The sequence below is a fragment of the Triticum urartu genome, chromosome 4A, assembly GCF_056163025.1.
Source record: "Triticum urartu cultivar PI428250 chromosome 4A, HENAU_Tu73, whole genome shotgun sequence".
In the NCBI taxonomy this organism is placed as follows: domain Eukaryota; kingdom Viridiplantae; phylum Streptophyta; class Magnoliopsida; order Poales; family Poaceae; genus Triticum; species Triticum urartu.
The window spans coordinates 218,347,675-218,370,908 of record NC_141876.1 but is presented as its reverse complement, the minus strand read 5'-3'; the positions used below and the strand labels follow the sequence as shown (position 1 = coordinate 218,370,908).

At 46.1% G+C, this 23,234-nt stretch overlaps 1 pseudogene; it reads right to left on the bottom strand.

Annotated features, from left to right (window-relative positions):
* Nucleotides 1-12,254: 12,254 nt before the first annotated feature.
* On the bottom strand, nucleotides 12,255-22,632 carry LOC147975421 (uncharacterized; annotated as a pseudogene).
* Between the last annotated feature and the right edge of the window lie 602 nt (nucleotides 22,633-23,234).

Genomic DNA, 23,234 nt, shown 5'->3' with positions numbered 1-23,234 from the left:
GAGGGAAAGAGAAACGAAATGACCCTTCGGTCCTATTTATAAAGAAAGGGATATGTCAGGCGCGAGAATCAAGGAGCCGCGAGTTTGGAAACAAAGTTGCGGCCTTAATTGTCACAGGCTTGTTAACAGGATAAGGTTCTTTATAACCAGTGACGTCACACCGGTCTACCGCGAGCAGAGAAGATGACATCACGGCGGTTCAACAAAATACAAGAAGATGTTGAAGATGAAGATTTTTGCTAAGGATTGACATGAACCTGTTCAAATCAATTTGGGGCCTAATGTTGGGGATATTACTACTGGGCGTAAACCGGCCAGGACAAGCCGGGTTAACTTCATCAGTAGTTGAGTGTGATAAAAGCCCATGAGGGTAGATGAGGGCTAAAGGCCCATAATCGGTTTAAGGCCTATAGCTATAAACCGGCGTCGGTATGTAACTTGTGTTATAAGTTAGGAATAGTGGAGACCGAACCGGACGCATCTATGAGCCGGTATCGGGACTCTGTAAACCGACGGGCGTCCCCATGTATATAAGGGGACGACCAGGCGGCGGTTCAAGGACAGACAACAACTCGAGACATAGGCGAAGCTTATTTGCTCCCTAGTCATCGAAACACCCATCAATTCCATCACAACTAGACGTAGGCTTTTACCTTCATTGAAGGGGCCGAACTAGTATAAACTCTCTTGCGTCCTTGTGTCCGCTTTAACCCCTTCAAGCTAACCCGTAGCGATGGCTCCACGACTAAGTCCTTTCTCTAGGACATCTGCCGTGACAAAACCACGACAGCGTCGATGAGGTTTTTCGTGGCATCAAACTCGTCGTTGTTGTTGTAGACCGAAGGAGGTGTGCTTTGCCTATCCATCACAATACCCAAGCAAATGTGAGTAGGAAATGAGATAAACAATACCAAGCTACCTTTTCCCAAATATGAGGATATATCCCGTTTCACTCAATGTGAAGTTAAAGAATAGTGGAATTGGTACCGGACTTGTTCACTCACACCTACAAAATAAAGCTTATCGAGTGGCTTGGTTAGGACAAGTGGCACAAAAAATTGATGCAATTGTTAGCAAGAGTCAATAATGTTGAAAGAGATTAACAAATATGCAATTGAAACAAGTAGACCAATAGCAATGAATAGCACACGGAAACACACACACAGAGAGATAGATAAATGGGGTCGTGCAACCAAGGAATGAGCTCAAAATGAGGAATCCACGAAAAATGCTCTTGTTGCACAACTCTAGAGATACGCTAGCACGATTGCTCAATAGGAGGATATGACACTTGTGCACGACCTATAAGAGACAACAATGCAATGACTGCTATCCCAACTATGCTATGTATATATGATTCTCGGTGTTTCGCACACATGATCCAAGATGATCAATGATGGTATATGATATGCAATGTGTCGATGCTATGTCTATTTCTTACAAGCTCTTTGTTTTTCTCTTTGCTTAAAAGTGTATTCTTTTTTTTATATGGCCACTATGCAAAAAAATTGAACCAAGATAGGAATATTGTATATGCAGGAACAATCTTGTGACACAAGAGATGATATGATGATACCAAGATGAGGTATGTATGCAAAGGAATCGATGATCACTAATGTGCACAAGTAACGTTGCCGGCAATACTCAATGGTAAGTCTTGATAGGAAAGTGACACAAAATGGGCTCGGGGTTAACAATGCAATGGCAAGAATGAATGTACAATGATGGGATGCCGCGATACCAAGATGATATAGAGGTTACTGTCTTTGCTTATGGTTAGGGTGTTAAAATGATGAAGTGGTCGTTGTTGATGTTGAGTCCGTGGCGATGATGAGAGGCCGTGCTCTTGATGTAGAACCGTTCCTAATTAGCCGAAACACCTTAGGAAATGGAAAAACCACGAACTCAAAATCTCAAACGTCAAATGTCAAATATTGGTAGCGAAATGCAGTGGTGGTTTCCAAAGCTCAATGGGATTGCGGAAGTGCAATGATGTGTTATGAAAGTCAGAGTTGAAGTCACCATCCCTCTGTAGCTAAAACACCTTAGGAGACACAACCAACAACTCAAAAAAATTGGGTTAAGTTGGGGTGGCAGAAGTGTATGGTGGACTAGGTTATGCAGAAGTTATGTGATGCCCCACAAGTATAGGGGATCAATCATAGTCCTCTCGATAAGTAAGACTGTCGAACCCAATGAGGGTTTAGGTGCTTTAATATTACTTTTGCGAACCACTATTGACACCTTAGGATGTTCCTTTATCCTAACAGGGAAATGTGGTTTTTCAATATATGCATTAGGCACAACTGGATCAACATTGTAAATGATGGTTCCATATTTAACTATGACTGGTTCTTTAATTTCTTCTTTAATAGGAGATGATATTTAAACCACTTCTATTTAGGGAGATCAACATGAGTAGCAAATGATTCACAAAAAGAGGCTACTATCTGAGAGTCGAGTCCATATTTAGTGCTAAACTTGTGAAAAGCACCGGTATTCATAAAAGATTTAACACAATCAAACTCAAGCTTAATACCTGACTCTTGACCTTTGTCGGGTTACCAATCTTCAGAGTTGTGTTTAACTCTTTCTAAAAGATCCCACCTGAATTCAATAGTCTTCTTCATAAAAGAACCAGCATAACAAGTATTGAGCATGCATTGATCATTGTGAGAAAGCCGAGCATAAAAATTCTAAATGATAATTTCTCTTGAGAGCTCATGATCAGTGCATGAATATAACATTGACTTAAGAATCCCCCAAGATAGAGCGACACTTTAGCCTTCACAAGGCCAAAAATTATATATATAATTCCAATTACGATGAACTAGATGCATAGGATAAAACTTTTGGTGAGATTCCAATTTCAATCTATTCCAATTCCAAGATCCAATATCATCGCATAGCCTATACCATGTAAATGCTTTTCCCCCCAAAGATAAAGGGAAAACCTTCTTATTGACTTCATCTCCGGGTAAACTTGCAAGTTTAAATAATCCACAAATTTCATCCACATGTATCAAATGCATATCGGGATGCACTGTTCCGTCTCATGCATAAGGATTAGCTAGCAGTTGCTCTATCATACCTAAAGGAATCTCATAACTAATATTTTTAGTAGGTGTAGTAGGTTGAGGGGAACTCTTTGTGCTTCTGGCCGAGGTGAAGATACCCCGAACAAACCCCTCAAAGGATTGTCTTCCATAGTAATAAGTGACTATAAATTTCAGCACGTAATATAAATTTTTCCTTACCGATATCCACTTACCAAGAGTGCTTCACTCCCCGGCAATGGCACCAGAAAAGAGTCTTGATGACCCACAAGTATAGGGGATCAATCATAGTCCTTTCGATAGGTAATAGTGTTGAACCCAATGAGGAGCAGAAGGAAATGACAAGCGGTTTTCACCAAGGTAATTTGTGAAGCACTGAAATTTTCGGTAACAAGTAGTTTGATAGCAAGATAATTTGTAACGAGAAAGTAACAGTAATGGTAAAAAAAGTTCAGCAAGGTAGCCCAATCATTTTTTATCAAAGGACAGGCCAAAATGATCTCTTATAATAAGCAAAGTGTTCTTGAGGTCACACGGGAATTTCATGTAGTCACTTTATCATGTTGGTTTGATTAACATTCGCTACTTTGATAATTTGATGTGTAGGTGGACCGATGCTTGGGTGCTTCTCTTACTTGAACAAGCCTCCCACTAATGATTAACCCCCTCACAAGCATCTGCAACTACGACAAAAGAATTAAGATAATGATCTAACCATAGCATTAAACATATGGATCCAAATCAGCCCCTTACGGAATAGCGCATAAACTATGGTTTAAGCTTGTGTCACTCTAGCAACCCATCATCTAATAACTACTCCACAATGCATTCCATTAGCCCTAAATATGGTGAAGTGTCATGTAGTCGACGTTCACATAACAACACTAAGGGAATCACAACATACATATCATCAAAATATCGAACGAATACCAAACTCACATGATTACTTGGAACATGACTTCTCCCGTGGCCTCAAGAACAAGGAAATCTACTCACAAATAATATTAATGCTCAAGATCAGAGGGATATTAAATAGCATAATGGATCTGAACATATAACCTTTCACTAAATAAACAATGTAGCATCAACTACATGATGTAATCAACACTACTTGTCACCCACAACTACCAATCTGAGGTTCCGGCACAAAGATTGAACACAAGAGATGAACTAGGGTTTTGAGATGAGATGGTGATATTGAAGATGTTGATTAAGATTGGCCTCCCAAATATAAGAGGCTTGTTGGTGATGACGATGGCTTTGATTTCCCCCTCTGGGAGGGAAGTTCCCACGATGGAATCACCCTGCTGGAGGGAAAAAGTGCTCTTGCCTATGTTCCGCCTCAAGACGGCGGCGCTCCATCCCGAAAGTCCTCACCTTATTTTTTTCTAGGTAAAAATACCTTATATACTAGAATATGGGCACGAGAGGTGGGCCAGGGTGCCCACTATCCACCAGGGCGCGCCTGAGGGGGTGGCGCGCCCTTGTGTCTTGTGGCCACCTGGTTGCCCCCTGGTAGTTCTTTTCTCCAGTATTTTTTATTTATTCCAAAATAATTCTCCGTAAAATTTCAGCTCATTTGGAGATGTGCATAATAGGTATCTCTGACATAGATTTTTCAAGCCCAGAATTCCAGCTGCTGACATTCTCCCTCTTTATGTAAACCTAGCATATTATCAGAGAAAAGGTATTAGAATTACTCCATAAAGTGTTATAAAGCATAAAAACACTATAAGTAACAGTAAGAAACCATGATGCAAAATGGACGTATCAATTCCCCCAAGCTTACACCTCGCTTGTCCTCAAGTGAAAGCCGATATCGAAAATCATGTCCACATGTTTTGGGAGAGAGGTGTCGATAAAAACAAAATACAAACATATTAGCATCATGCATATTATTATAACAACAACAAACTTTATTATAAAACTTTATCATATAACTTCGCATGAACAAGTAACAATTCATCACAACATCAAAATAAAAATCATAAACTTTATTAAAAACCAGCAAACTATGTTCTCAGTCAACTTTGCAACTACAATTCATCATATTTTCAAGAAGGGTCTCGTATCGAAGCCTTTTGGCAAGTCTAGATACTCAACCATCATTTAATCTTTTGTGATTGCTAACACTCACAGCATATATTTGAACAAAAAGTTTCAACCAGACACATAGAAATATAGGGGCTTATAGTTTTTCCTCCCAGCTTATTCACCTCAAGGGTGGTGTCAACAATAATAACTCATGCTCACTCATATCCAACTTGGTATATGTGCCTAGATCTTTCCCCACCACATGATGCTTACCAAATAGAAAATAAAAAGGAATGGAAGAAAATACTTTGACGCTTTGCATAAAAGTAAAAGGTAGGCCATTCGTAGAGAGAAGCAGAGGTTGTCATGCCATTTTTGGTTTTGTATGCACAATCTCTTAATGCAAAAGAACGTAATGTTATATTGCCCCTTATGATAGCAACCTTTATTATGCAGTCCGTCATTTTTATTACTTTTCCATCACAAGTTTGTACAACACTTATTTTCCCTTTCACTAAAATATCAAACACATTTAGGAGCAATTTTTATTGCCTTTTTGCACCGATGACAACTTACTTGACGGATCTTACTCAATCCATAGGTAGGTATGGTGGACTCTTAAAACATGAATTCGGGTTTAAGGGTTTTGGGTGCACAAGTAGTATCTCTACTTATTGCGGATTTTGGCTAGCAAAGATATTGGCCAAGCACCACATGTTGAAGGATCCATGACAATATAACTTCTATGTGAATATGTATCACACCCCGGATTCAATCGTACACTAATCATACACACAAACGTGTATGATCAAGATCATACTCACGGGAAGATATCACAACACAACTATAAACACAAATAAAAGTCATACAACCTTCATATTACAAGCCAGGGGCCTCGAGGGCTCTAATACATAGCTTGATACATAAGCAAGTCAGCAGAAGCAACAATATCTGAGTACAGACATAAGTTAAACAAGTTTTTCCTTAAGAAGGCTAGCACAAACATCAACGATCGAAGAGGCAAGGCCTCCTGCCTGGGACCTCCTAACTACTCGTGGTCGTCGGCGATCTCCATGTAGCAGTAGACGACAACGTGGCATATGGCTCCTCGGATCCACCACCAGCAACTGGCTATAGGGGAAAAGAGGTAGCAAAGCAACTATGAGTACTCATCCAAAGTACTCGCAAGACTTACATCAGAACTATATGATACGTCCATTTTGCATCATGTTTACCTACTGTTATTTATATTGTTTTTATGTATAATATTTGTTTTTGGAGTAATTCTAATGCCTTTTCTCACATAATATGCAAGGTACACACAAAGAGGGAGAATTCCGATAGCTGGAAATCTAGACCTGAAAAAGCTACATCAGGCTACCTATTCCGCACAACTCCAAATGAGCTAAAACTTTACGGGGAATTTTTATGGAATATATAATAAATATTGGAGCCAACAAATACCTGAGGGGGCCCACCATGTGGGCACAACCCACCTGGGCACGCCAGGGAGCCCAGGCGCCCTGGTGGGTTGTGCCCTCCACGGCCCACCTCTGGTGCCCTTCTTCTGGTATATAAGTCATTTTGACCTAGAAAAAATGAGGAGAGGACTTTGGGGATGAAGCGCCGCCGTATCGAGCGGAACTTGGGCAGGAGCAGTTTTTCCCTCCGACGGAGCAATTCTGCCGGGGGAACTTCCCTCCCAGAGGGGGAAATCATCGTCATCATCATCACCAACAACTCTTCCATCTTGGGGAGGACAATCTCCATCAACATCTTGTCAGGACCCTGATTCCAAGTCACACTGATCTAGCCTGTAACACTTCATATCACTTTGGGGCCTCACGCACGGTATTCCCACGGGTGTCGCCTTACCATGGCCCGGGACCATTTGCGCCTTTTGGATCACGTATATGATAGTGTCGCTAGCATCCAAATGACAGAGAACCCAGGGCGACATGGCTAGTCATGAACCCAAAGCGGCACAAACTTACGGGGACAGGCATACATGAATCAACATCGAGCATGTCGGTCAGCAGCGTGTGAATCTGGGCTGTAGCACTGGGCTAATAGGACTCCGGGAACCCGGGCTGTAGCAGGCTAGGCAGGACTCCGGATGTCACCGCGTGACATTTCCCGAAGGGACGGACATAGGAACAAAGTGAAACACATGCCGGCCAGTCATGTGTCCGGAGAAGTAGTGCTGGGCTAGCAGGACTCCGGTGAACCGGGCTATAGCGGACTACTATGGCTCATGGAAGCACTAGACTACATTTCCCCATAAGAGAGGCTGCCAAGGATAAACAACTAGGTTGTCGGATCCCACACATACCAAGCATTTCAATCATACACACAATATGCTCAATATGTGTAAATACAACATGGCATCACAACAAAACTCTACAACTCAAGTACTTTATTTAAAGGCTCCGTAGAGCCATACATAACATGTTCATACAGGTAGGGGTCACATGACCCGAAAATGAAGTCATACAAACATACAGGCACATGCGGAAGCGAACTAATCTGAGTACAGACACTAGAAAGAAAGAAGGCTTGATGAAGCCTGTCTATCTACATAGGGCCCTCCATGGCTCGGTGGCAGGTCTACGTAAAACCCGTCGGAGGGGGCGGTGTTGTCGTCTGAAAACAGTAATTAAAGAAACATGAGTACAAAGGTACTCAGCAAGTCTTACAACTGATCCTACTATACATGCTCATTCTCAAGAAGGTACTGGAGTCATAGCAGCAAGCCAGCTTTGACTCTTGGCTAAGCTATCCTACGAGACACCACTTGTAAAATAGTTTTCGCACATGAGTCCACTAATCACCATCACAATACTCCACCGTGGATCCTCCCTCGTCATTCTACGAGAGGGCCATCCGTGGTACTCACACTTATCTTGAGTCTTTTAGTAGTAACCATTAACTTATCTATGAAATGTACAGGCAACCAAGTAGTCCTTTACCGCAGACGCGGCTATTCGAATAGATGATGTTAACCCTGCAGGGGTGTACTTCTTCATACACGCTCTCACCAGTTATCATCGTTTACATGACATGTACTCGGCAACCTTCAAGCGGAAGCCCAACGAGGGTGTCGACCACGGCCTACCTAAACAGTCAAGTCTCTAGTCCAATTATGTCGCCTATCCAGGTTCCATCTGCAGGGAGTCCGACCGAGGTTTCCACATACGGCCCCGAACGATGTGTATAGGGTTCCCGAGACACCAAACGGGCGACTCGGTACACCGTGCCACGGTGTATCAACCGCATCATAGCCCACCCCTAGGGTCAGCGCTACGCACGGCCGCCAACACATAACCTATAAACACCAGAAACTAGTTGCAACTCCTGGACAGAGGACTTGGGTGGTTAAGAAGCCGAGAGGGTAATTAAGGATCCCAATGCATAGTAGTAACTGATTCTTAAATCACACATACAGATCTCAGTTCTTAAGGATGGCCTCAATGAAACAACCCACCATGTACTCCTACATGGCCTCTCATCGATACCTTTACCAAATCATGTTCAACACATCCCTCACATTACCGATGTAATCATTTCACTCTAGCCCATCACCCAGATGAACCAGACCTGACACAACTCTAAGCATAGCAGGCATAGAAAGGTAGGAAACACAGACATGGCTCAATCAACTCCTACACATGCTAGTAGGTTTCATCTAGTTACTGTGGCAACGACAGGTCATGCATAGGATAAGGGTTCAACTACCGCAGCACACAGCAGTTTGAAACGTTGTTGTCTTAATGCGGTAAATGAGAGCAGGAGCGAGAACATGGGATTGTATCGATATGATCAATGGGGCTGCTTGCCTGATGGAGTAGTAGTAGGGTACTGCCCTTCAGTCGGATATTCGAAGGTATCCTCGGAGGCAGAACCTACCATGAAAGACACCACAGAACAAAATCATAACATGGCAATATGCTACAATATGATGCATGCTATGACAGGGCAATATGATGTGTCTTGGCTAATGCATTGTAAAACATGTTGGTTAGAGTCTATTGAATCAAAGATTCAAATGGAAGCTCATGTTATTAAGTCATATGAATGCATTAGCTTGTTTCACATAAACAGCAAGGTTAAAGTGTTCTGTCATGCACGAAACCATTACAGATGGAAAGATTGAATTTTTTGATCAAATTTCATATATAATTCTTTGCATTTGGAGATACAGATTAATTATTATGAAATTTTGAAGTTAGTAGTATTTTCTGGAATTTCTTATATAAAAGTAAATCTAGAAAATAGTTATTGCGTCATCAGTGCGTCATGGTGACGTCCGCAGTCAACAGAGCCGGCCCAGGTCAAACCTGATCAGTGGGTCCCGTCTGTCAGTAGTTAATTAAACTAACTAGAATTAGTTGGCACTAAACCTGGGTTAATTAGCAGGGCGGGCCCCACCTATCATGGACTCAGGGGGAGTCAACTTGGGCCCACATGGAGTCAACCAGGGTCAAACTTGCCGGCGAGGCCAGACGCGGCGGGGCAGTGCGGGTTTTGCACTCCGATGACCAAATGGACAGTGGAGACCTCCTACGCGTAGCTAGGAGCAAGCCGCGTCGAGTGGTGGGAGTGGTTGGGCTCAGGGTCGCCAGAAACGACGTCGGTGACGACCTTGGCAGTCGCCGGAGTTCGGGCGAGGTCGAACCTGAGGTTACGTGGCACGGCGAGGCGCGTGGGGTGGTGCGTTGGGCTCCTGCGAGTGCGGTGAAGATGGTGATGTGCTCAGAATCAAGCCCAAGCGGTTGTGGCCACGACGGCGACGTGCGGTGGTGGCGGCGGGTGCGGCCGAGTTTGGTGCGGTGGCTACGAGGCACGAGAGCAAGGACGGGAGGGATGGAGAGGTGTAGCAGCTCACGGCGAACACAACGGTGCAGACGACGCGGTCGGGGATGGGCTGGTGTGGCGGAGACGGCGAGGGGGATCTGCGGTGGCGTTCGGTGAAGACGAGCTCGATGGAGACGAGGGGGAGCGTGCGAGCGCTCGGGGCTCGGTTAGCTCGACGTTGCAGATGACGGCAGAGCTCTTGGACAAGTCAGCACGATGCGGAGACGGCGGAGAATGCGAGCTTCACGGTGGCGCGGGCGCAGCAGCGTCGGCCACAGTGCGGGCGAGGGAGAGAGGCAGGGGAGCGGGCGACGTGTCTGCGGGGTCGGGGCGGCGACGTGGATCCTTCCCAGGTGCTCAGGGGTGCGGGCGGCAAGCAGCTGGCACCATGGCGAGCTCGCGCTCACCGGCGTCACCTCTCTGCCTGCCTGGCGAGAGGAAGCAGCTGGCTGGCACGGGCCAGCACAGTGATGGGCCGGCCAGTGGGCTGCCAGGTGAGTTTCTCTCCCTTTCTTAATTCTGTTTTTGTTTTTCTATTTTTTAGTAACTGTGTGGCTTTATTAAAAATAGTTAGGCACTTCCAAAATTCCTGAAAATAATCAGGGGCTCGGTTTGGATTATTTCCAACAGCCCACACTTATTTCCAGAATTATTTGGGCATTTAAAATATTTTATAGCATTTAAATGCCCAAATGCAAATAGGTAATGATTTACCTTATGTGTCCTAGAAATTTGTGAACCCATTTTGTCAAAGGTTCTAACCCAAGACAAAAAAGGTGGACTTTTTAGAAGGGCATTTCAGGTTCATTGAAAATGTTTTAGTAAACCCTAGTTGTTTTCAGAGGGGGGTGCTGGGGGTTCTTCCCGCTTACGATCCATGAGACCCTCCAGAATGTGATGCTCATAGAAAGCCTCACTGAATTCAGCCCAAGTAGTGATTTGGCCAGCCGGGCGCATAGCCTCAAAGTTTTCCCACCAAAGGCTAGCAGGGCCTTCGAGGTGATAGGCAGCGTAGGTAACCTTATCAGATTCGGCTACATTGGCAGAACGTAGCTTATGGGTGATGCTGCGAAGCCAATCATCCGCATCGAGGGGCTCAACGAAATGATTAAACTTCGGTGGGTACAACTTGACAAAGTCATTGATTGACACCAAGTCGTTCCTTTGTTGACGTGCAGTATTCTGCTCAATCCGCTCCAGCAAGCGGTTAGTCTCACGCTTGTTTCTTTCTGCCTCCAGCATAACTTCGGCCAGAGAAGGCAGGTGAGGCAGATTCTCATCCCTAGCTGCACTGGCTTCACCCTGCTCCAGGGCAGCAGGGTTGCTGCGGGTGTTGACCATCCTAGGAAAAACAAGACAACGATTTAGAAAAGGATGGCACAAACTTGGCAAGGTAGTGCGGAATGTAATGGATAACACGGAATGATGAGATGTTCATTTACACAAAATGGTAATATAGAAACTGCCATATATATACCATCGGTCATACACACCGTACATAGTTTAGTACAAGCCCAGGCTAGAGTACAACTACGGTGAAAGACATTACATCTCATCGGAGGCATTCCAAGCTCCTATACATTATTTTTCTACACCTCCAGAACGTGATACACACCAAGTCGTATTCCACGAGTCACGCAGGACTATGGAGGATACAACTATTACAATACTAGTGAAGTTACTACCAACTCAGACGTTTCTGTAGTAATCTTCATAGGGATCACCACCATGTCCTGGGACCTGAACATGATCATCTGGAAACAGTTGGTCATGTGGAGCTTGTGGTCCATAGGGACTCGGATGTGGCCTTGGTGCAACAAACGGTGGCAGGTGGTGTCCACGGGGAGGGGTGATGCCTCCTACATCACGCCAGTCCATCCAATCTGGCAAACCAGACCGCATGGGGTACAGGTCCCTCATGTCCATGTATCCAGCCTGCACAGTAGGTGCAAACCGTGTCAGAGTGGCCCAGTGGTCAGAATGAGAGTTGAAGAGCTCCATTCGCAAGGCATGATTTTCACAGTCCTTGTCCTCAAGCATGTCGGCAGTGGTGTGGAGTAGTGAATCCTCATGTGTAGAGTCACAGTACATAGCCTGATAGTACCCCTGTGCCCCAGGGAGTGATGCTGGCATGTAGCGGAAATCGGTGTTCCGAAGCAAGGAAGTTCTGGTTCGTATGATAGTCATCATTGAGTATGTTGTGTCCTGCATGGACATCGCGATAGTAACCCCAAGTCCATAAGAGCAATGAAGGGGTTAAGTAGCTCCAGGATAAGAGGGGTATATCCTGACGGTACAAAGGTATTGGCTCTAATTGAAGTCTCGAAACTGCTCCTCGACGGTATACTCGGGATACCATCGATAGCCTGTCTCGACCATCACTCGGACCAGCATGTCCGTGTGACCAGGTACATCGAGGCACCGAGTCAGACGAACCACTTGATTCTGTGAACGGGTGGCCATCTGAAAGCACGAAATAATGCAAAGGCATTAGTATTTTCTAGGAGGAATCAGACAGCTTAACAGATGTAAATGGTCAGAAAAAGATTTGAGACATTCACAACAGTCGACAAAACCACTCAACAACATCATATCAAGGTTCTGGTCCAACTGACAACATACCAAAAGTAGTAGAAACTGAACTGAGGCTTATAACCAACAATCCTATAAGTTACTACGGATTAGTAACACGTGAACCTAATAGAGAGAAGAGAGCCTAGTCCTTAACCCACATAGAATGAGAAGAGAATGACTCAGATCAGAGGGCATAAGGTAAAGGAGTAAAAGAGCCTTATGTCCCCTCCCACAATCAATTCCCCTACATATAACTGAAGCATTTCTAGACTCGACATCGACCAGTTTGGCTCAACGAACCTACGGGCAGTCCGGCTCTGATGCCAACGATGTCAGGACCCCAATTCCAAGTCACAATGATCTAGCCTGTAACACTTCATATCACTTTGCGGCCTCAAGCACAATATTCCCACGGGTGTTGCCTTACCATGGCCCGGGACCGTTTGCGCATTTTGGCTCATGTATATGATAGTGTCGCTAGCATCCGAATGACAGAGAACCCGGGCCGACATGGCTAGTCATGAACCCAAAGCGGCACAAACTTACGGGGACAGGCATACATGAATCAACATCGAGCATGTCGGTCAGCAGCGTGTGAATCCGGGCTGTAGCACTGGGCTAACAGGACTCCGGGAACCCGGGCTGTAGCAGGCTAGGCAAGACTCCGGATGTCACCACGTGACATTTCCCCAAAGGGACAGACATAGGAACAAAGTGAAACACATGCCGGCCAGTCAAGTGTCCGGAGCAGTAGTGCTAGGCTAGCAGGACTCCGGTGAACCGGGCTGTAGCGGCCTACTATGGCTCATGGAAGCACTAGACTATATTTCCCCATAAGAGATGTTGCCAAGGATAAACAACTAGGTTGTCGGATCCCACACATACCAAGCATTTCAATCATACACACAATATGCTCGACATGTGTAAATACAACATGGCATCACAACAAAACTCTACAACTCAAATACTTTATTTAAAGGCTCCATAGAGCCATACATAACATGTTCATACAGGTAGGGGTCACATGACCCGACACTCAAGTCATACAAACATACAAGCACATGTGGAAGCGAACTAGTCTGAGTACAGACACTAGAGAGAAAGAAGGCTCGACGAAGCCTGTCTATCTACATAGGGTCCTTCCATGGCTCAGAATCACCACCTGGGTGGCAAATCACTCCTCGACGTCGAGGTCTACCTAAAACCCGTCGGAGGGGGCGGTGTTGTCGTCTGAAAACAGTCATTAAAGCAACATGAGTATAATGGTACTCAGCAAGTCTTACTACAGATCCTACTATACATGCTCATTCTCAAGAAGGTAGTGGAGTTATAGTAGCAAGCCAGCTTTGACTCTTGGCTAAGCTATCCTATGAGACACGACTTGTAAAATAGTTTTTGCACACGAGTCAACTAATCACCATCACAATACTCCACCGTGGATCCTCCCTCGTCATCCTACGAGAGGGCCATCTGCGGTACTCACACTTATCTTGAGTCTTTTAGTATTAACCATTAACTTATCTATGAAATGTATAGGCAACCAAGTAGTCCTTTACCGCGGACGCAGCTATTAGAATAGATGATGTTAACCCTGCAGGGGTGTACTTCTTCATACACGCTCTCACCACTTATCATCGTTTACATGACATGTACTCGGCAACCTTCAAGCGGAAGCCCAACGAAGGTGCCGGCCACGGCCTACCTAAACAGTCAAGTCTCTAGTCTAGGTCTATCGCCTATCCAAGTTCCATCCGCAGGGAGTCCGGCCGAGGTTGCCACATACGGCTCCGAATTATGTGGATAGGGTTCCCGAGACACCAAACGGGCGACTCGGTACACTGTGCCACGGTGTATCTACCGCATCATAGCCCACCCCTAGGGTCAGTGCTATGCATGGCCGCCAACACATAACCTATAAACACCAGAAACTAGTTGCAACTCCTGGACAGAGGACTCGGGTGGTTAAGAAGCCGAGAGGGTCAATTAAGGATCCCAATGCATGGTAGTAACTGATTCTTAAATCACACATACAGATTTCAGTTCTTAAGGACGGCCTCAATGAAACAACCCACCATGTACTCCTACATGGCCACTCATTGATACCTTTACCAAATCATGTTCAGCACATCCCTCACATTACTGACATAATCATTTCACTCTAGCCCATCACCCAGATGAACCAGACCTGACACAACTCTAAGAATAGCAGGCATAGCAAGGTAGGAAACACAGACATGGCTCAATCAACTCCTACACATGCTAGTGGGTTTCATCTAGTTACTGTGGCAATGACAGGTCATGCAGAGGATAAGGGTTCAACTACCGCAGCACACAGCAGTTTGAAACGTTGTTGTCTTAATGCAATAAATGAGAGCAGGAGCGAGAACATGGGATTGTATCGATATGATCAATGGGGCTGCTTGCCTGATGGAGTAGTAGTAGGGTACTGCCCTTCAGTCGGATATTCGAAGGTATCCTCGGAGGCAGAACCTACCACGAAAGAAACCATAGAACACAATCATCACATGGCAATATGCAACAATATGATGCATGCTATGACATGGCAATATGATGTGTCTTGGCTAATGCATTGTAAAACATGTCGGTTTGAGTCTATTTGAATCAAAGATTCAAATGGAAGCCCATGTTATTAAGTCATATGAATGCATTAGCTTATTTCACTTAAACAACAAGGTTAAAGTGTTCTGTCATGCATGAAGCCACTACAGATGGAAAGATTGAATTTTTCTGATCAAATTTCTTATATAAATCTTTGCATTTGGAGTTACGGATTAATTATTATGAATTTTTGAAGTTTGTAGTATTTTCTGGAATTTCCTGTATAAAAGTAATTCCAGAAAATAGTTATTGCATCAGCAGTGCGTCATGGTGACGTCAGCGGTCAACGGAGCCGGCCCTGGTCAAACCTGACCAGTGGGTCCCGTCTGTCAGTAGTTAGTTAAACTAACCAGAATTAGTTAGCGCTAAACCTGGGTTAATTAGCAAGGCGGGCCCAACCTGTCATGGACTCAGGGGGAGTCAACCTGGGCCCACATGGAGTCAACCAGGGTTAAACGGGGTCAAACTCGCCGGTGTTTAGCCGCCGGCGAGGCCAGACGCGGCGGGGCAGTGCGTGTTTTGCACTCCGACGACCAAATGGACGGCGGAGACCTCCTATGCGTAGCTGGGAGCAAGCCGCGTCGAGTGGTGGCAGTGGTTGGGCTCAGGGTCGCCGGAAATGACACCGGCGACGACCTTGGAGGTCACCGGAGTTCGGGCGAGGTCGAACCCGAGGTTACGGGCACGGCGAGGCATGTGGGGTGGTGCGTTGGGCTCCTATGAGTGCGGTGAAGATGGTGACGTGCTCGGAATCAAGCCCAAGTGGCTGTGGCCACGACGGCGACGTGCGGTGGCAGCGGCGGGTGCGGCCGAGCTCGGTGCGGTGGCTACGAGGCACGAGAGGAAGGACGGGAGGGATGGAGAGCTGTAGCAGCTCACGGCGAACACGACGGTGCGGACGGCGCGATCGGGGACGAGCTGGTGCGGCGGAGACAGCGAGGGGGATATGTGGCGGCGTTCGGTGAAGACGAGCTCGATGGAGACGAGGGAGAGCGTGCGAGCGCTCAGGGCTCGGCTAGCTTGACGTTGCGGACGTCGGCGGAGCTCGTGGACAAGTCAGCGCGGTGCGGGGACGACGGAGAACGTGAGCTTCACGGTGGCGTGGGCGCAGCAGCATCGGCCATGGTGCGGGAAAGAGAGGGAGAGAGGCAGGGGAGCGGGCGACGTGTCTGCGGGGTCGGGGCGGCGACGTGGAGCCTTCCCAGGTGTACAGGGGCACAGGCGGCAAGCAGCTGGCACCGTGGTGAGCTCGCGCTCACCGGCGTCACCTCTCTGCCTGCCAGGCGAGAGGAAGCAGCTGGCTGGCACGGGCCAGCAAAGTGCTGGGCCGGCCAGTGGGCTGCCAGGTGAGTTTCTCTCCCTCTCTTAATTCTGTTTTTGTTTTCCTATTTTTCTGTAACTATGTGGCTTTATTAAAAATAGTTAGGCACTTCCAAAAATCCTGAAAATAATCAAGGGCTCTGTTTGGATTATTTCCAATAGCCCACACTTATTTCCAGAATTATTTGGGCATTTAAAATATTTTATAGCATTTAAATGCCCAAATGCATATAGGTAATGATTTAATCCAATGACCTTATGTGTCCTAGAAAATTGTGAACCCATTTTTTTAGAGGTTCTAACCCAAGAAAAAAAGGGTGGACTTTTTAGAAGGGCATTTCAGGTTCATTGAAAATGATTTTAGTAAACCCTAGTTGTTTTCAGAGGGGGGTGCTGGGGGTTCTGTCATCCCCATTTCAAATTTCTGGAAAAGTAGACATGATGCAACACTCTAATGCATGAACTAGCTAGGGTGTGATAACTCACCCCCACTCAAAAGAATCTCATCCCGAGATTTAGGATCCGTTGGGAAGAAGGTGGGGTACTCAAGTCGAAGACGATCCTCCCTTTCCCAAGTGGCTTCTTTCTCAGAGTGGTGTGACCATTGAACCTTGAGAAACTTGATGTTATGGCGTCGAGTGGTACGCTTGCTTGATCAAGGATACGAACAGGATATTCCCGATATTTGAGATTATCTTGGAGATCAATCGTTTCATGGTCCACTCCAAGGATAGGATCCGCGAAGCAACACCTGAGTTGAGAAACGTGGAAGACATCGTGAACTTTGGAAAGATGCGGAGGTAGTTCCAATTGGTAGGCAACTTCTCCTCGTTTGGCAAGAATGCGAAAGGGTCCAATGTAATGAGGAGCCAATTTGCCTTTGATACCAAAACAATGGGTTCCCTTCAAAGGATTAACCCGAAGGTAAGCCTTCTCGCGGAGTTCATAAGTCATGAGCTTATCTTTGCGGTCATATTGGCTCTTTTGATGAGATTGGGCTGTTTTCAATTTCTCACGGATAACGTGAACCTGCTCTTCTGCTTCCTGAATCATATCCGGGCCAAAGAGTTGTCTTTCCCCGGTTTCTGACCAGTTAAGAGGCGTTCGACATTTTCGTCCATAGAGAACTTCGAAAGGAGCTTTGCCCAAGCTAGCTTGATAACTGTTGTTATAAGCGAACTCGGCGAATGGAAGGCATTTCTCCCAATCCATTTCGAATGAGATGACAGAAGCTCGGAGCATATCCTCTAGAATTTGATTGACTCATTCTACATGACCACTTGATTGGGGGTGGAAGGCGGTGCTAAAGGAGAGACGAGTTCCCATAGCATTTTGGAAAGTTTCCCAAAATCGAGAGGTGAAGAGACTCCCACGGTCTGAGTTAATTTCCAATGGAACACCATGAAGAGACACTATTCGGGAGATGTACAAGTCAGCTAGCTGGCTAGCGGTTATACTCTCATGAACAGGTAGGAAGTGGGCTACTTTGGAAAGACGATCGACAATGACGAAGATAGCATTATACCCTCTCTTGGTCCTAGGAAACCCGGTAATGAAATCCATACTGATTTTATCCCATTTCCATTCAGGAATAGCCAAAGGTTGAAGGGTGCGAGCAGGCCGTTGATGCTCTGCTTTAACACGACGACAGACGTCGCAATTAGCAATGTATTGAGAAATTTCTCTCTTCATTCTAGTCCACCAAAACCTCTGGCATAGGTCTTGATACATTTTAGTACTACCGGGATGAATGGTGAGGGGGGATTCATGAGATTCCTTAAGGATGAGTTGCCGTAGTTGCTGTTTCTTGGGAACCACTAGGCGTTCCTCAAAGAATACAACACCTTGATCATTCATAGAGAAACATTTAGCAACTTCGCTAGCAATGTTCCGCTTGATCCGAGATATCCCCTTGTCATACCGTTGGGCGCTTATGATCTGATCCATAAGGGTCGGTTTCACCACCAAGGTAGATAGGACTTCCTGAGGAACAATGTGAAGATTAAGCTTCCAAAATTCCTCATGGAGAAGTGGTTGACCTTGTTGTAACATCAGGTTGTTACAATAGGATTTACGACTTAGTGCATTAGCCATAACATTGGCTTTTCCCGGGGTGTAAGTTATCCCTAAGTCGTAATCTGAGATCAACTCGACCCAACGTCTTTGCCTGAGATGCAAATCCGGTTGGGTGAAGATATATTTCAGACTTTGGTGATCAGTGAAGATCTCGCAACGATTACCGAGAAGGTAATGTCGCCAAGTTTTAAGTGCATGGACTACAGCTGCAAGCTCTAGATCATGTGTGGGATAGTTTTCCTCGTGTGGGTGTAATTGTCGTGAAGCATAGGCAATTACCTGACGATCTTTCATGAATACGCAACCTAGTCCTTGTCGCGAGGCGTCGCAATAGATAATAAAGTCCTTGGAGAAATCTGGTGGCACCAGTACGGGAGCAGATGTCAGGCGTCTTTTCAGTTCCTGAAAGCTGAACTCGCATTGTGGGGTCCACTTGAACTTTTTATCTTTCTTGAGGAGTTCAGTTAGAGGTTTAGCAACCTTGGAGAAATTCTTGATGAAGCGGCGACAATAGCTCGCTAAGCCAAGGAAGCTCCGAACTTGCTTGACCGTTTCAGGTGCAGTCCAATCAAGGACGGCTTGAACTTGCTCGGGATTGACAGCAATACCCTTACCAGAGATTACATGACCTAGGTAGGTCACTTCTGGCAACCAAAATTCACATTTGGAGAATTTGGCATAAAGGCGATGCTCTCGAAGTTTCGTCAATACCAGGCTTAGATGTTCGGCATGTTCTTCCTCATTCTTGGAGTAGATGAGTATGTTGTCAAGGTATACCACGACAAATTTATCCAAATACTCCATGAAGATCGAGTTCATTAACCGAGAGAAGGTGGCTAGGGCATTGGTTAACCCGAAAGACATGACGGTGTACTCGTATTGGCCATAACGAGTAACAAAGGACGTTTTGGGAATGTCCCCGTTTTTAATTTTAATTTGATGGTAGCCCAACCTCAAATCCATTTTGGAAAATACTGAGGATCCAGAGAGCTGATCATACAGATCCTTGATCTTGGGGAGCGAATACTTGTTCTTAATAGTGACCAAGTTGACAGGTCGGTAATCTACAACCATCGGATCCGTTCCATCCTTCTTGATGAAGAGGATGGGCCAAGCCCACGGAGAAGAACTAGGATGGATGAAACCCTTTTTCAAGGACTCATTGAGTTGTTTCTTAAGCTCGACTAGTTCTAGGGGTGCCATCTTATAGGGTCTTCTAGAGATCAGGACGGTTCCTGGAACAAGGTCTATCACGAACTCGACATCCCTGTCAGGTGGAACACCTGGCAATTCTTCTGGAAAGACATACGGGAAGTCACAGACTACCGGAATATCTTCAAGGTCTGGAAGGGGGTTGGCATTTAGGGAGTAAAGCTGGCGCTTGGCCACTCGAGTTAAGACATTGACTGTCTTGCCCGATGGATGAGTAAGTTGAACAGTTCTAGTAGAGCAATCAATCTTAGCATAATGGGCTGACATCCAGTCCATACCCAAGATGATATTTATGTCCGAGGACTTGAGAGCTATTAGTGATGCAAGGAAGACAAGTCTATCGACAAGGATTTCATTCCCAGGGCTTACTCTAGAAGTTTGCCATTTGGAACCCGGAGTTTGAATTACCATGGAAGTGGGCATGTCACAGAATGTCGTGTTATGCAGTCGAGCATACCTCTCATATATGAATGAATGAGATGCTCCAGTATCGAAAAGAACAGATGCCGGATGGCAGGTAACAAGGAGCGTACCAAGGACAACGTTAGGATCATCATGAGTCTCCTCAGCTGAGACATAGTTGACAGGGCCATGTGCAGTGGTGGCTGGCTTGGCATAGGATGTCTTTCCCGCTGGCTTACCACGGCCAACGGACTTTCTAGACTGGTTGGGGTTGTTGTTCTGGGGACACTCTCGACTGTAGTGACCTGGCTCTCCACACTTGAAACATGTCACAACATTGGGGCGTGGAGCAGCATTAGCAGCGGGGCCACCATAGGTCTTAGGCGGTGCAAACTGCTGGTTGGGGCGAGGCGCCTCAAAAGGTGACCTCGGAGTGAACTTGGGTGGCAGAGCTGTGTTTGGGATCCACTCCCGGCGCTTTTGAGATCTAGAGCCGGATGAAGAACCAAAGTCACGGGAGTGCTTGCGTGAGCCGTCATAGTCAGTCTGACCTGTCTCAGCACTGAGGGCCTTATTGACCAGCTTCTGGAAGGAGGTGTGTCGGTGTCAAAACCGGCGGATCTCGGGTAGGGGGTCTGGAACTGTGTGTCTAGGCCGGATGGTAACAGGAGGCAGGGGACACGATGTTTTACCCAGGTTCATGCCCTCTTGATGGAGGTAAAACCCTACGTCGTGCTTGATTAATATTGATGATACAGGTAGTACAAGAGTAGATCTACCACGAGATCGAGGAGGTTAAACCCTAGAAGCTAGCCTATGGTATGATTGTATGTTATGGTTGTTGTCCTACAGACTATAACCCTTCGGTTTATATAGACACCGGGGAGGGTTAGGGTTACACAAGGTCGGTTACAAAGGAGGAGATATCCATATCCGTATTGCCTAGCTTGCCTTCTACGCCAAGTAGAGTCCCATCCGGACATGAGATGAAGTCTTCAATCTTGTATCTTCATAGTCTAACAGTCCGGCCAAAGGATATAGTCCGACTATCCGGAGACCCCCTAATCTAGGACTCCCTCAAGGTGCACTCGTGCAAACGGAGGTCACGGCGAAGCTCGGGGCTAAGTCCCTTGCGGAACCTTGCCTGCTTCTTGGCGTCGGTGGATACCTCTTCAAGAGCATAACATGCCAGATTTCCAAACTCACGGCTATATGCATCCACGGTCAGTCTGCCTTGGGTGAAATTACAGAATTCTTCCCGCTTACGATCCATGAGACCCTCCGGAATGTGATGCTCACAGAAAGCCTCACTGAATTCAGCCCAAGTAGTGATTTGGCCAGCCGGGCGCATAGCCTCAAAGTTTTCCCACCAAAGGCTAGCAGGGCCTTCGAGGTGATAGGCAGCGTAGGTAACCTTATCAGATTCGGCTACATTGGCAGAACGTAGCTTATGGGTGATTCTGCGAAGCCAATCATCCGCATCGAGGGGCTCGACGAAATGATTAAACTTCGGTGGGTACAACTTGACAAAGTCATTGATTGACACCAAGTCGTTCCTTTGTTGACGTGCAGTATTCTGCTCAATCCGCTCCAGCAAGCGGTTAGTCTCACGCTTGTTTCTTTCTGCCTCCAGCATAACTTCGGCCAGAGAAGGCAGGTGAGGCAGATTCTCATCCCTAGCTGCACTGGCTTCACCCTGCTCCGGGGCAGCAGGGTTGCTGCGGGTGTTGACCATCCTAGGAAAAACAAGACAACGGTTTAGACAAGGATGGCACAAACTTGGCAAGGAAGTGCGGAATGTAATGGATAACACGGAATGATGAGATGTTCATTTACACAAAATGGTAATATAGAAACTGCCATATATATACCATCGGTCATACACACCGTACATAGTTTAGTACAAGCCCAGGCTAGAGTACAACTACGGTGAAAGACATTACATCTCATCGGAGGCATTCCAAGCTCCTATACATTATTTTTCTACACCTCCAGAACGTGATACACACCAAGTCGTATTCCACGAGTCACGTAGGACTATGGAGGATACAACTATTACAATACTAGTGAAGTTAGTACCAACTCAGACGTTTCTGTAGTAATCTTCATAGGGATCACCACCATGTCCTGGGAGTTGAACATGATCATCTGGAAACAGTTGGTCATGTGGAGCTTGCGGTCCATAGGGACTCGGATGTGGCCTTGGTCCAACAAACGGTGGCAGGTGGGGTCCACGGGGAGGGGTGATGCCTCCTACATCACGCCAGTCCATCCAATCTGGCAAACCAGACCGCATGGGGTACAGGTCCCTGATGTCCATGTATCCAGCCTGCACAGTAGGTGCAAACCGTGTCAGAGTGGCCAAGTGGTCAGAACAAGAGTTGAAGAGCTCCATTCGCAAGGCATGATTTTCACAGTCCTTGTCCTCAAGCATCTCGGCAGTGGTGCGGAGTAGTGAATCCTCATGTGTAGAGTCACAGTACATGGCCTGATAGTACCCCTGTGCCCCAGGGAGTGATGCTAGCATGTAGCGGAAATCGGTGTTCCGAAGCAAGGCGGTTCTGGTTCGTATGATAGTCATCATTGAGTATGTTGCGTCCTGCATGGACATCGCGATAGTAACCCCAAGTCCATAAGAGCAATGAAGGGGTTAAGTAGCTCCTGGATAAGAGGGGTATATCCTGATGGTACAAAGGTATTGGCTCTAATTGAAGTCTTGAAACTGCTCCTCGACGGTATACTCGGGATACCATCGATAGCCTATCTCGACCATCACTCGGACCAGCATGGCCGTGTGACCAGGTACATCGAGGCACCGAGTCAGACGAACCACTTGATTCTGTGAACGGGTGGCCATCTGAAAGCACGAAATAATGCAAAGGCATTAGTATTTTCTAGGAGGAATCAGACAGCATAACAGATTTAAATGGTCAGAAAAAGAATTGAGACATTCACAACAGTCGACAAACCCACTCAACAACATCATATCAAGGTTCTGGTCCAACTGACAACATACAAAAAGTAGTAGAAACTGAACTGAGCCTTATAACCAACAATCCTATAAGTTACTACGGATTAGTAACACGT